Raw genomic sequence first — 16638 nt, forward strand, 5'->3', positions numbered from 1 at the left:
AATGGGCTCCTTTGGACAATATAATCCACAGCTCAGCACACCAGTAAATTCACACCAGAGAGAAAGGCAAAAAGCAAATCAGATAAAGCTTGTGATGTGCCATCACAGCATAAAAAAAGCAGATTAATTCTATGCTATAAGCAAACAATTGCCATCTTTATAGAAAGAAAAATTATTTACTGTCACAGACATCTTTTATGAAAAATCCTTTCCTTAAGATTTTCCTCCTGAGAAGCTGAGAGGCCTCAGGAACAAAATGTAAACAATGATTATCTGCTGCTGTGGAATGCAACAGGTGCATCTGTGATTGGGCTATGTTGATTGTTTCTAGTTAATGGCCAATCACAGTCAGCTGGCTCTGACTGTCTGAGACACAAGCCCTTGTAATCATTCTTTCCTTTTCTATTCTTAGCTAGCCTTCTGATGAAATAATTTCTTCTATTCTTTTAGTATAGTTTTAATGTAATATATATCATAAAATAATAAATTAAGCCTTCTGAAACATGGAGTCAGATCCTCATCTCTTCCCTCATCCTAAGACCCCTGCGAACACAGCATGGTAAGAAAGACCCTGTCTGGTAATTTGTTCCTGATATTTAATTTTTTGTTTCACAACAGAACCACTAAGCTTCTAATGACCTCTTGTTTCACTGTAAACAATTTTTCTTCCATCTTCTTGCTTCACCCTTCAAACTTCAATGGACAGCTATTTCTTTTGTGGACCTTTCTATACAAAGTGGCAAGGGCTGAATGAAATATAAAGTCTACAAGCCAGCTTTAATCAAACAGCAGTGCATGTTCCTGTCTTCAGAAATGGGATACTTACTGTGTTCTTTTTAATTGCCAATTCTGTAACTGTCAAATAACCAATTTTGTCTTGTCAAGTTTTGATCTTTTAAAAGCCTACCACTATTAATCCTACTTTTTTATATACACTTGCTCAGACCACTTTGTTTGCCACTGTTCAATAGTAGTTACACACTTAAATAACACAGCAGAAACTAATTTTTCTTTGTCTTTGTATCTCTTTGGGGATGAAATTGAAAAACATAATTAGGAAAACAGAAAATTAATTCAACATATTTTAGTCAGGATAATTGAAGGGAGAAGGGCTTTATGAGAAACTGCATTTGTTATCAATCTTTGAGTTTTGTTCTCTATAGAGATCTACATTCAAGATAAAAAAAACCCCAAACTAAATGCATATTAAACCCCCCCCCAAAAAAAACCCCAGTAAGGTTGCAGATAATAAATGGAGGTCAGCACATAAATCAATTCTTTTACTTCATTGTCTAAAGTAGGCTTAGTTTTATATGACAAGGATATAAAGAAATTATTGCTTATAAGGCACTTCATCCTTGTACATCTGGGGCCCTGTAGCTTTGTGTGCTTCTCCAATAACCTCAAAGAGTTAAATCTGTGTCTTTATGTGCATGCTAAAGTACTGATGACAAAAGAAGCAGGATGGACTTCTAACTCTGCACAGCAGGAGTGGGTTCTTAAGCTTAAAAAAAGGGAAATGAAAAAGGCAACCAACTGTCTTTTTTAATTACTAACATGTACTAGCTTCAGCAACAATTTTAATCTTACACTTGCTTTTGGACTTTTTCTTCCCTGCAGTACTTGGCAACTTATTGGAAATGCAAGATTTATTTTAAACTTCATTAAAATGTTCAAAAGAACATGTAGTGTTAATGCTTAATCTGAGCAATCTTCCTGAAGACCATTTGGAATATTTATTTTCTTATACAAAATAGACAAATCCATATAGTTTCAGACACTATAGCTTACAAGTAGAAAAAAATAGTAAGAAAAACATTAACTTTTAGCAAGTACAGTTTTTAAAATATATGTGTATGGAAATAAATTTAAGAAAGCTTTGTACAGATGGGGGAAGAAAGCTTTCTATTTTTTAAATGATATGTTGTCCCTGCCTTGGGTGACAGAGTTTCATCTGGTTAATTCTTCTTAATTTGAGTTATTTATGTTCCTATTTTAATTTTTTTTTCACAATATGAAAATTTTTCACATATTATAATTATTTTAAAATAAAGTTCTGACAACAATCCTGAGCATAAAATTTACTTCCTTAAGTAATGTTTAATATCAAGTGATTGTTTTAACTGATTTGAAAAGTGTTTCTTTAATTTAGGGTTCCAGTTCACCACCAGCAGTAATTTATACTCTGGCAACTTCAAAATTGCATGTTGGAAGCAAGAAGGAACACTGCTTTAAGATTTATTAACAAACTCTCCCACATATAGCATCATAAAATATTCTATTTGCTTTTTTCCTCTAGCTAATTCATAATTTGACTCATTTAAAAAATGGCACACATTGGAAAAGTAGGATTTGATATATTTTACTCAAGTCTTCTACCTGCAATGTGTACAGTACTCTACCATTGTTCATGCTCCTGACCATTATTAAGACTTGTTAGTCACACCTTAGTTGTCCTCACTTTTGCAAAACTCTAAACTACTCACATCAGTCTGGGCTTTGCCTTCTATATTTTTTCATATCTAGTTTTATTTCTTTATTGCTTTAATGGTTTGGGTTGCAAGGGGACCTTGAAGATAATCTAGCTCCAAACCTGTTGCTGTGTGGTCTTAGACACTTAGACAAATTTTTAGAAATTTTTCTCCCAAACTTCCTAATCCACAAAAACCCATCATATAGAAATCATCTGAGTGAATACCACATTCCAAATTTTTATTCCTGTAGCCACCTGTGTCATAGAGCAACAAAATTTTCCTACACCTGTATGCAATGGACATCAAGTCATAACCTGCTGCAGTTTCAGCCTCACAAGCGAGTTGGGTTTGATGAGTTCACCCCTTGATTTCCACACATCGTTAAAAGGATAACCTTTATATGCCTACAGATGGATGTCATTCTAGAGTCCAGCCTCTCTCAGGTATTCTCAAATGGAAACTCCCTCTCTGATATTTGAGCTGTTTCAAAGCCCTCACCAGGACTTTTGCTATTCAGAAATATCTCTGGGCCTGGTTCAGCAGAGCTTCTCAACCACCACAGAGCTACCAAGAGTCCTTCCAATGCTAGCAGTCCCTTTATGTCCTTAATGTGGTTGTAAGGCCAAGAACCCTCAAGTTTTCCTAGCACACTCACACACTCAGCTCTCTTTAAAATAACCCAAACAACCAAAAGGTCCCCCAGTCCCAGCTAACAGGGGACAATGAACTAATGAGTGCATTCTTTTGAGTCTGCAAAAAATAAACCTATGCAGTTGACTTCAAGTTCTCACCAAAGCTGTCACTCCCAGCACAAATTTCTGCAAATGTTGCTATTGACTGTATTTTAGTTATCTTCCCATTTGAAATATTTTTTCTTTAAATAAGCCTCTGATCTTTTTTATGCCCACAAGATTCAACTGAAAATTTCCAGCCTGAAGCTTCCAAAAACTTGCTGGTCTCAAAGAAATATTGTTCAAAGGGAGTCGATATGTTGGTTTAGTCTAGCTTTTATCTTCAATCTATTCTCCACTTCCACTGTGAAACCTGTGCCTGTAAATGTGACAATACCACTTTTCTTCTCCACAATTTGCAGGGATAAATCACTTCTGTTTAGATTAAATATGTATATGCAGTGGAGTTTGCTTGTCCAAATGCTTCCATCGAGGGCAGCACAGACAAAAATCCTGAATAACCTCTGCTCATGTTCTGTGCAGTCTCAAAGCATATGCACATTAAATCTGATGCAGCGTAGAAATGTTGGATTTACTCTGCATAAGATACTGTGCCTACTCTGTTTATGTGTGAAAAGTCTCAGAATTTCTGAAAATGCTTGAGAACTGTGAACTAGAAATGCCCTGTTATGTATAATAGCCTTATTTCTATGGCACTATTTGATTAGAGCCATTTCTCATAACTTCTGATAATTTATCACTCACAATTTACAGATGCATTCAAAACACAAGCTGAAATCCAACATATGTTTTCAAAAGTATATACAATTAATAAAATAAAATGGGCATCAGCTTTAGGTGGTGAGGTCTAATGGGAAATTGGATCTAGATGTCTTTGACAGTACATTAAAAATGCCTTCAGATAGATTTAATACCCAAACAGAATCACTTTATAAATAAACTAAGATCACATCAATACTTATTATGGAGTAAACAAATGCCTTAATTGAATTTTTTCTCATTGTAGAAAGTTCAGAAACTGCAAATTTATCTGTCTGTGTCATGGAGCAGTAAAATATAATACACTGTCTTTTTAAAAGTCATTCTGACTACTTTTTATAGTTATCAGTGCTATCAGTGTTTTGATATCTTTGCTAAAGAATTTATACTAATTATTTTTCTCAGAGATATAAATATTTATTTTGCTTGGACTCACATTTTTGTCCAGCATTGAATAAAATGAACAAGAAGGCAGAAACTTGGTGAAAAAAAGACCAATACAGAAAATACCACCAAAAGCCCCTCAAAAAAGCAATATAATTCCATTAAGCAATTCTAATATTTATATACTTCAAACAGAATTTACTATATAAGACTAAGATTAAATTGGCTACCATCCTCGAAACCACTATTCCTCCATGTGGAGTATCCACCTAAATTAAAACTAACACAAATCCCAAACCAATATCTAAGTGGTTTGGTACTTTGGCATTTAATCAATGAAATCTAGTTAAACAATCACAAGGTGCACCAACATTTCAGAGCTGAATTTCCACAAATTATCCTTGCATGACCCTAGACCCCTAAAGTGGTCCAACCTCCACTTATGCTCATTCATTTTTCAAGCATCAACTTTTGTAGGCTTTCACTTTTCTACCTGCAATTATTTTTAATAAACCCAGACAAAACTTATAAACTTGGAATATTGGTTCAAAGCAGAACTTCATATAGAAATTCATAGAAATCTTAAATTGTCACATGGCTATTTCCATGTACCTCAGCTCTAAAGTGTTATATTTGTCTAAACATTTTTCACATGCAAAAATATCACAATTAAACATGATGCTTATTAAAAATAAATAAGACAGAAGTTAGCCAATGTAATTCAAAGTCAGAAACATAAATAGTTTGGTAAGATCTATTCATTGTGGTTCAACCTTTGAAGTTTTCTGTGAAGTGCTAAAATAGTCAGAATCAAAAAAGCTACAGCTTGAGATACTTCAAGTGAGCTGTGCAATATAATTGCACAGCTAATAGAAGCATAATCATCTCAGCAGGAATCAAATAAGGCAAATACAACTGCTGAGTTGTTTTTCAATATTATTAATTTCAAAGCATATCTTGCACACGCTGGCATATTTAGGGAAGCCAGGCAACTTCAGATCACAAGAGTACACATTTTAAGAGCTTTCTTCTGATGATGCAGCATGTAATGAAAAGGCTTTGAAATAAACTTAACTCAAATGTTTAATGTACATATAAAAATACATCTAAACCCCATATATTTCATACTTCAACTTACTGCATTTAAAAGCTTCTCTTACAAATTGAACTACAGAAGAAATTCGTAGAATTAAGTCAAGCAGCTATGCAAACTCTAAAATGCTGGTTTTTTTGCTTTCCCATTATTTCAAGTCAAAAAATTAAGGATAAATTGTTAAGCACTTTTCAACACATAAAACCAGGAAAAGAAGAGGGAAAAAAGCATTTTTATTCTGCTTTAAAAGAAAGGGTTTGTTACTAAAATAAAATCAAGTAAATAATAAATAATAATATCCTTATTCTGTGTAGAGGAGTACTATAGTGCAGCTATTACATAAGCAATAATAAAAAGCGGAAGGGCAACACAGAGCAGAAATGTAGCTTAGATACTAAATGTAAAAAAGACTGAGAAAACAACCCAACCCACAAGGAAAAAAAAGAATATGCTGTAATATGGAGTCACTGGCTTTACATTAGGAAATCTCTAAAAGATCAGGTTACAAGGTAGCATGTACCCACAGCCTTCTAAAATCTAACACCAGTAGTGATATGAACTCCAGAACTGAGCATACAGCTGTCTGGAAATGGATGGCAAAAGGGATATTTCTTAAAAAGTGTCTCCAGGGTCTCTGAAGTCCCAGTTCTTGCTCATCCTGTCTAGCCTTGAATCTCTGAGTGTGGCACTAATGTAATGCTCAAATCTGTTTTATTTGATATCAGTCTGCCAGCATTCCATCACTTTTACTAAATCAAGATGCCAAAATATATACAATTATCTGATTAAGAAACTTGATTAGTGGAACCTGTTTTACTTGTCATACTTAAATGACAGAGAAGACCAAGCAGCCTGCTTGGCAAATCAAGCAGTTTGTGTTCTGTTCACAAAATCTCCTGTAGCCTGGAGTTCTCATAGTCACTCACCACTCACACTGCCAGAAATGCCTTTTTAGAGAGGCCTCAGGCTCAACAATGTTTGCCAGTTTCAAGATGGGATTTTGATGAATGCCCTGCCTGCTGGCAAAGTGCACACAAACAGAAATCCTCTCCTGGGGACTGCAGCTTCACCAGGACATCCCCTCCTCAGCCTCTGCTGCTTCCAGGTCACCTCAGGGTAAGGAAGACAAATTATACCACTGAAGGTTGGTGGGTTTCTTCTGGAATTGAAAGTTCTGGAATTTGTGATTTCTTGTCCTGGTGAAGTTCCTAGGGATTACTAAATGTCTTTGAAAGTGAGAAGAAAAATAAATAAGCTCCAAAGATTGCCTAATTTAAGGGTAATTTAGAGAACTTTTCATTCTGGTCTGATTCAGCCCAATATCAAATTGAAAATTTTCTTTGTGAATTGGAAATTCTGGAGTTTGGCCAAATCTTGAGACCCAGCCATATGAAATGTATATTCTTTCAGAGTTGGGATAGGATGTGAGCTGCTTTTTTTTCTTCTCCTCTTGCTCCCATTTGCTCACCAGTGTATTCTGAGACATGGGAAAGCATAGAAGGTAACCAAACCTTTTTTTTTTTTTTGTTAAATTATAGTATAAGATTCCTTATTGTCCATTCAATCTTCAGAAACTTCCAAGATCATACTTAAATGGAAGGTCTCTAAAATGCTTTTCCAAAGCTAGCATCTTTGGAAATGACAAAATTCAGCTTCAAGCTGATGCCAGGAAATTACATTCTATAGTTCATTATGTGCCCTTCCTGATGAAAAGTGAAAAAATAAAAAAGATACCTTAAGATATCTTTTAGATGTTTTAGAGGTCTAACATGTGCTTTGACTGTAGACAAAGGCAGTAAAACTGACAGTCACTAAAATGAAAGTCTGATTTCTGATCTATCTACTACTCTTTGCTTTGTTCTGTCCACCAAGACTGCTGTAATCACAATTTTAAGAGAACTAAGATTTGGCTCAGCTCTACCTATCAAGGTGTGCTTGGAAAACATTAGTGTAATGCTACTTTTAATAGGAGTTCCTTTATTCAAAGTGGTCACATATTTCCTTAAAATAAGGCATGCAAACAACAGATGACCAAGCATATGGTGCATCACTTACAGATGTATCCCAACAAAACTTCTAAAACTGCTCAAAAAGTAGGAATGACCCAGGTAGCCTTGGGTCAACTGAGCAAACACAACTTGACAGCAGCCCTTTCTCACAGAGAGCAGCAACTGGCCAGCCCAGACAGGTGTGAGAGGTCTTGGTTCAGGGACAAAAAGTGAAATATAAAGGGTCAGCCCTTTCTGAAAGCCACCGGAGCCATGGGGGCCATCAGAGTCCTGACACTTGGCACCAGCTGTGAAAACTGCCCAGAGCACAAACATGGCCAGAATCCTCTAACTGGTGGCAAAGAAAGTCTGCTCTCAGGCTGCTGCTCTGTTTTATTATTAATGAGGCAAATCTGCAACTCCACAGCAGCTGCAATGGTCCTGTGCTGTGCAGAGGAAGAGCAGGAGAATGAAACCAGAACTGCAAACAAATAACAAAATAGTCTTTCTTCTACTGTCTCATGTGACATAGCAGGAATGGACATCTTTATGATACACTTTTTAAAATGATTTTTCATGCCTCCTTAATTTCTTTTCATTTGCTTTTATTACATTCTTTGTGTAAGCATGTGCATGAGCATGTGCATTCATGTAGTCAGTGAATGTTCCTTTAAAAGGATAAAGAACACTTTTTAAAATTCAGAATTGAATTTAGCTCAACCTGGTTTTATACCTAAGCAGTTTCTGTCTTTTGATAAGGAATTGTGTGTGTCCCTTTTACTTAGAGGTCATGAGTTGTACTCATTGAAAATATAAATACACTACCAAATACACAAATATTTTCCATTTTGACTCTCAACTCACCCTAATATAATTGCATCAGCTGTAGGAAACAGTCAATTTATACAGATTAGAAATGACTTTTCACCCCTCTAAAAGACAGTTGTGTCTTAACTGCAAACCTAACTACAGCTAACTTGTCCTCAGGACAAGGAAGTCAACACATGCTGCATGTCAGGTTTGTGTTGAACACAAAGTCAGAAATCTGGGAATCTGAAGGTCATGGCCTTTAGCAAAAGGAACATCTAATGCAGAATGAATATCCTGCACTAGCAGACAGCTGAGGTCTGTTGGAACTCAGTGTAGAAAACAGATTTCAAAAGAAGGAACCTGTTTTTGTGGCTGAGAAACAAGAATTCTCAGTGGAGAAAAGGAGTTTCTGGTTGCTGTTTAGGATAAACACAAAAATGTCTCCCATTGTGGAATTTCCCTTTGTACTTCGCAAAAAATAAAAAAAAAAAAAAAGCAAAACTTCAGCTGAAGAGAATTTAATGCTGTCTCTTCAGATTATTCTGTCCTTGCTACTTCAATATTGGTGGTGTCTCTAAAAGAACACTAGAGTTGTTATTTTATAATTCTGCAACTCTTTAACTTTAGTTCAGACATTGTTTATGTCTTATGGAAATTGGATATTTTGTAACAGCAAATAACTTTTTCTAGCACCAGAGGGACCACAGCAGTACCAAATGGACAGGACTTTTTCCACATCCAGAGCTACAGAAGGGATGAAATAAACCCACCAAAATAAAGACAGTGAAAAAAAAAATTAAACACTTCATGGAGGAGATACCAGTTCCAGGTAAGAGGACTGTAAATATAAAATGTGGACAAAAATCAGATGTATCCTTCTTTTTTGTGTCATCTTGTGAGCCACTTGAACTCCTCTATGGGCCATCAAAAGAGATCAGTTTTGCTGCTCCTTTTAAACTTAAAAATGTAACTAGATCAATTAGGATGCTCTAGTTAATTATATATTCTTTGCTATGTCTTCAGATAATTTAGCTTCCTGACAGAGTGGACATAAGAGCAGCCTTGCAATAGAAGCCTTGCCAATTCAAAATAAATGAAAAGAAATAATTACTGAGGGCAAAATTGGAGAGAATATATTTGAAATATATTTCTTGAGAACAAAGGTAAAGTGCACATTTCCCAAATATTTCAAGAAAATTCATTTATTTGCCTTATATAAAGCAAAAAAATCAAATTATCTCATCATATAAAGAATATACTCAAATATGCCAAATGTTTATGGCTTAATTGTTAAATAAATTAGACTATTAAATGCAAAAAACCTTTTTTTTTCTTCCTCTTTAAATTATTACTAATTGCCAAAAGAGTTTTCTGTGTCTCCAACAAATAAGAAATGATATTAAATAATTAAAAATAAGATAGATAGGGTACTACTTACACTAAAAATCTTATACTGCTTTTTCACTGCTATATTATCACTGCTTTTTATTCAGATACATGCTGCCTCTGAAATGCTAGGGTTGCCATTTTATGACTTTGAACATCAATTCCTTTTAGCTAAATATTTTTCTTCAGAGACCCTGGAGCTAGCACACATGTATGACACTCCCTTAACATTACAAAGTCCAGAAAATGGGTAATTTTAAGGAAAATGTATTGAAATGGAAATATAACAGTGAAAATATATAGTGTTAGTCCCTTTCTGAAACAGCACTGTTGCTATGGCAATTCTCAAATGTAGTATTTTCATGAGAAAGCTCTCTTCATTGAAAGAGCCTGAATTTATATCCACCTTCATATTTATATGCTCAATTACACTTCAGAAACAGCATATGAAAGGTTTAGTTCTGCTTCTATAACTTTTAGTCAATTCTCTAAGTAGATGTTTCTTAATATTTGACTTCATATTGTAAGACTCTGAGTGTCAAAATCAAGTTCCACTTTTACTTCTCCTAGAAATCAGTTGATACTGCTTGACAGCTTTTAGACATTCTGTCAACTCTTATGAGTTATATATATATATATATATAAAATATATATAAATATAAATGAAACTAATAGATTTGTCCTATTAAAATGGAAATATTACTACATTGAAGTTATTTCAATAAAAAAGTGTGCATGTTAACTCAAAATGGCAAAGAATGTGCATGTTAAAATCTTTCCTCTGGTGACCTCACACTTTAATAACCCAGAGAAAATATCTCATCATAAAAGTGTTTTAAAAGTAAGTTAATCATTATTAATTTGTTGATAATTGACTGCAATTGCATTAACCCAAGCACTTTGGATCACTCTAATGTATTTATAATAAACAGTTCAATAGGAATCTCACTGTGACACAGCATTAATTAATGTCTGCCTGTTGCAGAGTTACAGGTTTCCAAGAGCCTCTACAACAGCGGAGGAAATGTCAAATCTTTCTTTTTTCACTGGTACTCATTATAATAGCATTAAAAATACCATATGCTTCTACTGTGGGTATATTCTGTATTTCCAGTGCCACCAGCAAGGGAAGAGAGCCCTGGTGCTGAACATGGTGTATGGAAACTCAACACTTCTGAATGCCAAACCACCTTGCATTGCTCTGTCCAGTGCTGAAGACAGGCAGTGTCCCTTTCAGAAAGGAAATGAAAATGCCTCAAAATTTTCTTTCCTTTGCTGCAAAAGTATAGCAAGCAAGCAATTCAAAGAAGAAGTAGTCAGACATATAGAAAAACTATGACTTGTAATAACAATTTTATAGCACCGGTTTCAAATCTGACACTGTAAAAGCAGGGTCTTGTGAAGGGCCTAACTGAAGTTAACCAAAGTTAAGAAAACCCCCATAAATAAGTGACAGACCATAGATGCCAAAACAATGTTCCCACAGCTCAGAGCAGGATTATAGACTTCAGGAAACTTCTGTACATTCAGTTCAAGGGGAAAAAATACTACTTCTCATTATTGAATTTCATGGCTTTTTTTTTTCCTCTTAGGTCTGATAAAATTACTCTTAACAGTCACATTTCCCCAAAGGTTTATAAAACATAAGTTTCAGAATGCAGCATGATAGGTCTAGACACACATGGCTGTAAACATATGAAGGATTGCTAAAATACTCTTTGAAAAACTCTGCTTAGTGCTCTCTCAGCTTTGGAATTCAGAAGTCAGCAAAAGAAGCATACAGGGATATTGCTTCCAGCTACCAACTTCAAAAAACATACTGGGAATTCAGAAAAAAAAGCAGGAAGAGTTTCTTTATACTTTCAAATACAACATTGTGAATTGTTTAGTTATTTACTGTACTACACTGCACTTAAAAACTGGCATTTATATTGTAGACCAAGGATTGGTTCTAGTGATGTTTTTATGACACATAAATTGAATAATTGTGGCCCTGTTGCAGACAACTCAGACACTGGTAACAATAGAGACACCACACAACAATAAAACCACAGGTTCATATTCATCTTAATTCTACTTGTGTGCAGTATTTTGGTATGCAAAAGCCATTTTATTGAAATGGGACTAAAATGTCTGTTATGACTTTGCTACGTTAAAGACAGGTTAATGACTATATAAAAATTGATGTGTTAATTCTATAGTACACCTATAAAGAAATTCTACGTTCAGAAAAGCACAACTGATGTGCTGGCTTTCATGTCCATTTTTTAATATAGGTTTCAACATGAAAGACATTGCCTTTCCAGTTATTACACAAAAATTAGGGGCTAGGGACAGATGGGGAGAATTTATTTAGTTATTTATTAGTGTCCCTAACCACCCTCTTCCTTTCACAAACTTTTTTCTAGCCTGAGTGAAATTTTATTTATTCCATCTTCATTCATCTGCTTCAGTCCTCCCTAATTATCTGTAGCTTTTGGAAGAACACATAAATAATAAGATATTAAACACCACTCTTGGTCTGTTGTGACTTCTCCCTTTCATTTTAGTACATTCAGGGACTTTGAAGAAGAATCCTGCTCTGTGAGTAAGACTGTGGAGTATATGAATACTGAATTATTGAAATCTTGGAAATACACTATCACTCTGATTGAGGGTGGGAGTCGTGACTCAGAACTATGCCATCTTTTATTTTGATTTAATCACAAAATCATAAAACAGAATATTAATTCACTATATACGTGGCATAAAATGATATCTTACTATAGCATGCACATGAAAATTAATATAATTTCTAAAACCAAATCACCATAATGAAAATTATTCAACATGTTCCTATTAAATTTACTTTGAAATTCATTTATTGCTCTGAAAAGCTTTAATTCTTAAAATATTTATTCCTATCAAAGGAAGACAACCTGCTCTAAAAATAGCCCTGAGTGATACATGTGGGAACTGAATACAACCTGATTTAGTCTGGACATGCCAAAATCTGAATCTTTATGCTCATCTGACCCTAGTATTAAAGCCAATGAGCTTTACATGCTTTTTAGAATCAATTTTCTAAAGTTAAGATAATTCTCTGTTGTCTAATTTAATGCATGTTCTAGAAGTTAATCTTCTGATATCTTAGCTGATTAGTTTAAACCATGAGACACTCACATGTTCATTGTACTTTTCAAAAAATTATTCCTGAGATAACAGGGAGAGTCTAGCAAAAAACCCTCAGGAATCATGTTGGACAGCTCACACAGACCTCATGCAGCCATCCCATGCAAATATGATCTTCATTATAAAACATTTCCTCACTGCTTAAAAACGAAGTTATGATGTTGCTACTTTGCTGGCTCTTTACCCTCTTATAATAACAATTTTCCTGCCATATTAATGACAAATACATCATAATTATCTCTCTTCACCTTCAGCTAGAACAGCACAGAACAGCCCTTAATCTAATTGCATCTCTAAATTCATGGGAAAACAGTCAATCATGGTAAAGACTTGTTTGACTTCAAAGCCAGTAATGATTCAAACAATTAAGACTCTCACTGCCTCCATAATTCACAGATCCAGGAAAGCAACACCATTGTAAAATGAAACACTGAAATTCTCTCTGGATAGCAAGAGGAGTTTGTAACTTCTGATTTTCTTGGTTTTTTCAACTTTGCCAGCCCATTAACATGAAAATAGCTGCTGACATCTGGTTCAAGGCTGGGCACCATTTCAGTGGAAATCTCCATCTCAATAATGCCAGAAGACTACTTTAGAGGTTGTGGAACATCAATTTGTTTTGTTTCCCCTCCACACCTGGCAGACCACATGCATTCTTTGAAATTGTAATACAATTAATCAGTATGATGGTTTGGGAATGTAATGCAAAAGGAATTTTAAAAAATCCAATTTCAGAACTGCCAAATTTATTTAGTACAAGCCATGCTTTTAATTTAAGCCCAGGGAACCCCAGTCCCTGGTTTTCTTCAAAAATACTGAAGCACATACAAAGGAAAAGAGAAGCATGGCTGCTTCACAGAGCATTAAATGTTAAGCATTTCATAACAACAGAATTTTCCAAAGTACAGATGAGGGAAAAGCCAACCCCACAAATGAACAAGTGTATCTTTTGTTATACCTACCCAAACCAAATCTGGCCTGGGTGCTTTATGAACTCACAGGCTGGAGCATCAAATAAACCAACTTAAAAAAATAATGAATTTTTAATTTTAAAGGACACTTTCATGTCTTTAGAGTCTCATATCTACATATATTTTACTTTCTTTCTCCAATACTGCTGCATCTGTTTGCTCTGCATACATAAATATCACTGCTATTCTCTCCACCCATCCCCAGATGGGAAAGCCCATACAGCAGCTAAACAAGTATCCCAAAAATAAAGAGTAATATCAGCTACTCATATCAATTTATAACAACCATATCCCTATGTATGCATTTTTTTGCATTTGCAGAACTAATTTACTCTGACAATATCTACACCAACATCAGCAAAATACTAAACAAGATTTGTTTCTACAATTTTTTCTTCCAGTAGTGCAAGTGCTAAGGTAAAATTTAAGGAACAAAGGCAAAACAAATAATAAGAAAGAATATGACTTTTGCAGTTGTTTTAACTCAAAATAGTTGTCAGAAGTGTAGTACAAAATAACTTAAAATAGAACAGTATTTTTCTGTGCCTGAAAAGGGAGATGAACAGGGAATTGTTTAAATTTATTCTCTCTTCATTCATTAATATTCCATGAGACAATTATGATAGACTCAAAATAATTTATTTAGATTACAAAATAATTTTAGCAAATAAATTCACTCTGTAGAACATGCTGAAACTGTTTATTAACACCATTTATTATCCCTAACAAGAGCAGCATCACTTAGTTTGTTACAGAAGCCATATAGCATTGCTTCTTTTCTGCCCAAGTGGATGTGGAGCTCCTAAAGTAAGATTTCCTACAAATAACACAATTTCAGACATTTGTTTTCAGAAAGTATGATCCTGAAGACGGCGAAATGTAAACAGATTTTTTGTTTGGTTGTCCAGGTGTGAGTCAGCAACAAGAGCAATCTTTTGGGAAAATACGAATTTCTCTCTTCTACTTCCCTCATTTACTGAAACACCCAAACCTAAAAGGATTGGGAATAACCCAAACCAACTGTACACCATCACCTTCTATAAAACAGTGGGAAGCTAAAGTGGCATGGGAATGCTGTGACTGAAAATTCTGGAAAACATCCAAGATTTCCCAGTAGCATCTGTGGCAGAGTTTATTTTCTCAGCATTGCCTGCTGCAGAGCAGTAACTCCTGAAGGCCTGGAGGAAGGCACAACTGTGCCCAACACTTTGAAAAACTTGCAAACATTTTATCTTCATGACTCTAAATATCATCAACAACATTCCAGAAGAAAAGATGTTTTATCTTTTAACAGCTCTATTCTTGAGATCAGCTTGCTCAGTGTCAGCACTGCATTATAAACACTATCCTAGAAGTGAAACCTAGAACACATTTTGGAGACTGACAGCCAAATGCAAACACTGTATTCTGGAGCTAAACACACAAAAAATCATATGTATAACCATGTGCATATTTAACAAGGTTATCATGCATAGATCTCCAGCACACTAAATTTGTTAATAATTTCAAAAGAAGTTTCTTATTTCATTGGTCCATAGCATGGAGAATTATAACCTAATATAACAACATGCTTAATACAGGTGACATTCTAGGTGTTTTCTAGGTGACATTCACAAATGCTTCATAAATAAAACTTGTTTCATGTATCTAGCAACAAAAAGAACAAAAATGGGGTAACATTTCTACCTGTCTTGCAGAAGAAAATTAAGAAATCAAAAGATTACTAAATAACCAATAAATCCCCTGGAAAATAACAATTTCTTGGCTCTTCTACTTCTCAGCTGTAAATCAGCATTTGCAAGGCATCTTCCAGAATCATAATCAGAAATCTCAGATGAGGGGAAAAATCCCAAATGCATTATGGTATTCTGTATTGTATTTCTGTGGCTCATCACTACTTAAAAAAAAAAAAGAAATAAAAAGGAGGGGGTTATACACTAAGACTCATTACCATTAGAGCAATTAAGAGCATTTGTGCTAATTTCTAAGATATATGTCTGTCAATGGTTTAAAATATCTTACGTAGTTTTATTTTCAGTGGATAAGACAGAAAGCACATTAGTAATTTCAGTTCCTGCCTGTAAAATATGGTTTAACATGGTTTCTGCACACCTTGAATACTATAACACCTCTTTGGATTAATGTAAGCAGGAAACAGAAAGGCTGCAGAGGAAGAAATCTGCAGCAATCCAGGCTTGAAGCTAAATTGGATTATTTCAAAAGGATGGAACAGAGATGTGTAAGATACCTTGGAGAAAAAGACATAAGCAGAAGGAATGTTTTTAGCACCTCAGGCAACAAAGAGCTGTGTAGAATATATCCTGTACAGTCCATAAGGAGAAAAAACACGATGCAAAGACCAAAACAAACCAAAAGCTGCGCTTTCCAGGTAATGCAAAATTGCAGATATTTTAGTAAGGTGGATGATAATACCACCATCCCTATCATAACTTACAGAATTATTTTTTACCTTCCCAGACACCTTACAATCACCCATGTACGTGGAATATCCTGACCTCAAACTCAGCGCCTAGAGCTGGTGCATGCAGGGTGTCAATGAAATTCACTTTTCACTTCATTACCACAACACTTGAGATGTGAGAGGCTTCAATTCCAGCCAACTGTCTTGCCCAAGCCCCTCACAGAAATATAAATAGATGTTTAACTTTCAAAGGATCCAGACTGTGCTTTCTTTTCTGTGCTGTTTTTTGAAGTTTTGAGATCATCTGTTTTATGTAATGTAGCTGCAAAAATATTGCCTCTGAGTTAGCTCTGCAATAATTCACTCTTGCTACAGCAATGATTGAGTAAACAGTAGCTTCTACCAGAGGCATTCTTTTCTATTATTTATTGTAATATTTTTTCATAATTTAATGAGAAAAATTTAAAAGCAATATTTTCATCCTTTCA

General features: G+C 34.8%; 1 protein-coding gene across 1 annotated transcript in view; it reads right to left on the reverse strand.

The window, feature by feature from the left end:
• Positions 1–16638, reverse strand: part of DMD (dystrophin) — a 979219-nt gene that overhangs the window by 213351 nt on the left and 749230 nt on the right. The gene's annotated exons all lie outside the window — the stretch shown is intronic.

This window comes from Ammospiza caudacuta, chromosome 2, assembly GCF_027887145.1.
Source record: "Ammospiza caudacuta isolate bAmmCau1 chromosome 2, bAmmCau1.pri, whole genome shotgun sequence".
Lineage (NCBI taxonomy): Eukaryota > Metazoa > Chordata > Aves > Passeriformes > Passerellidae > Ammospiza > Ammospiza caudacuta.